We start from the raw sequence: 2,838 nt of genomic DNA, 5'->3' as shown, positions 1-2,838 counted from the left end.
GCATGAATATTTTCATTTCATCATCATCATATCAGCCTTTAACTATCCACTACTGAACATAAGCCTCCCCCTCGGGGGGTTTTGCTAATAGTTGTCACGCTTGGCAAGCGGATTGGCAATTGCAGTCAGTCTTTAGAGATGTTTTAAGAGAGACGCTGCTGCCCAACCCTCGCCTCCCCCCCCCCCTTAGTCGCCTCTTATGACACCCACGGGAAAGAAGGGGTGGCCTATTCTATGTCTGGCATACCACACCGCCAATTTTTATTTCATACTAACAAAATAAAATATAAATAAAATTAAAAATAATATTCTGATAACTCATCTGATGGATGGGAGTAACCGTTGCCTTAACACATAAGAAATACCATAGATATGACATAGTATATTGTTATATTTATGGTATGAACATATATTACATGAACAATACAATTTTTGGCACAAAAATGGCAAGGGATGGCAAAACACCATATATTCATGGTGTTGCCAACTTAAGCAACGGACGAACGAAGAAGCTATAGCATAGCTGTGTCGATGAAGGGTGATGAAATTTTTTTTTATTATTATTGCACGACATGTGACCACACGATCCTGACCGAATACAGAGACGATATAGTCCATGAATACTACCCACCGAAAAGAGAATGTTCTACCCTCAAATGTTGACCGCACTATGTCGAATCAATAGATGTTTTTCATGCTACTTTTGAAGGGTTCAAGGTTATAGGGCAGAGCAAACACATCAAGGAAAAGGCTATTAACGTATGAGTTGGTAAACATATACAGCAGTAAAATTACTAGAAAGTATTTTTTTTTTATATAATTCTTTTTTATGCAACTTAGAATGGCAAACAAGCTGACGGTCCACCCGATGGAAAGTGGTAACCGTCGCCTATAATCATGAGCAGTACCATGGACATAACAGACTATACTGTTTCGCCCATGATACCTCCCATGTGTTACCATTCCTGAGGACTCTGGTGTTATTCCTCTGTACCCAGTAAATTAAATTCCAGTAATTTTACTGGAGACGTAGAAACCCTAATTCTAAAAACTAAAAATGCATTAGTGGTATCTTGAAAATTAATTAATTCATATTAATTCATTCAATAAACACGTTTTCATCAAGCTGCCTAATTTAAGTACTTATCATGTGATTGTTCATAACTGAAGTGTTTGCAAAACAAAATATACTTCTTTATTGTATACGGATAATGCCATAAAAAATCACCGACTACCATCGTGGCGTTACCAATTATTCTGATTTAAAAACCAAATCACTGAACCAATTTTGATAATATTTCTATGGAACCAATCTAAGAAAATATCCTTTCTAATAAAGAATTTTTTTAAATCGGTTTATAAATAACGGAAAGCTAATGTGACAACCGAATTTAAATCCTCCTCCTTTTTTGAATTTGGTTGAGAATGCTTTTATAATTTTCTGTCGATAAATTTGCTGTCGAACTTTCTAAATTTTCTTTATATAATTATGATAAACAAACGAAAACAAAAATAACAACTACATTGAAACTAGAAAAATTGTTAATCCGATTGATTGCCTCTGATTACCTCTCTTCAAAAATACTACCTTATCTAAATAATTATTATTACCTTATCTAAATTACATCATTTACAAATTAAAGAACTCAATGCCTTTTAAAAGTAACAAGTAAATTCCATATTAAAAAATGCATATATTCATAATTATATTTAGTATTTTATATATTCGAGCTAATGTGAAATACAATAAGCGTATATAAAAAATATAAAGATTTTTTTGAACAAACGTAAACCAAGTAGTGAATAAAAATCTTCCAATGCCTATTTTATTAATAACTTTTCAGTTTTTATTTGTTATTTCGTGTTATTGTCTTTATTTATATAGGTATAAATGGAAATAAAGTGTATTCTATTTAAATAGAATACACTTTATTGACTCAATTTAAGTTAAATAACGTATCTAGGTACCACTACACTTCAATATTTTAAGAAATATGTCATCCATATTATATATATGTCATGATTGACAGGACTTTTGGAAATAAAATCAACTTGTGAACTATGAACTAGTCTTTAATTTCAGTATGTGTATAACTAGGTACATTCTTAATTAAAATAGCTTATCTCAGCGCCTAGTTATTTTATTCCAAAATGATGCACAACGGCAAAAATGAAACTTCTATTGTAATGAAGTCTGCATAAAAACGAAATAGGTTCTTTATTTACCTATATTTTGTTTTTTTTTATATATATTTTACGCGATATCTTAAATATCTTGTATAGTTATATACATATAACTATCATCCATCCATCCGGTGGGCCGTCAGCTTGTTTGCCATTCTAAGTCGTATAAATAAAAACATAGCTTTAGTGAGCAATAAGCGAAGGATAAGCAAACTGAAGTGGCAATGGGCTGATTACATGAAGCTTGAAGAACCGACAACCGATAGGGAAGTAAGCTTTTCGAGTGGCAACCTCGTACGGGCAAACGCAGTGTAGGACAACCCCCCACTACATGAACAACGACGACTATCAAATGCATTGCATGGATGCAGGTGGCTCTGGACTGTTTGTTTATGGCACTCAATGAGGAAGGCCTATGTCTAGCAGTGGACAGAAAATAGCAGTTATAATGATGAGAAATAACTGCAATAACCGCCGTATTATTAAATATCTTTACTCTTTGTGGTTTTGTAAAAATAAACAAACGTAAATTAATATATAACTCCTAGTAATATTTAATAGACGTCATAATTATATATTACCTTGAACACGGTCGAATGCGTATGCGCACGCAGCAAGACGCAGCAGCGTCTCAAACAGAGCATTGCCCATCAT

The sequence above is a fragment of the Galleria mellonella genome, unplaced genomic scaffold, assembly GCF_026898425.1.
Source record: "Galleria mellonella isolate WM207_F2 unplaced genomic scaffold, CSIRO_AGI_GalMel_v1 utg132, whole genome shotgun sequence".
Taxonomy (NCBI): Eukaryota; Metazoa; Arthropoda; class Insecta; order Lepidoptera; family Pyralidae; genus Galleria; species Galleria mellonella.
Note: the sequence above shows the minus strand (reverse complement) of the source record.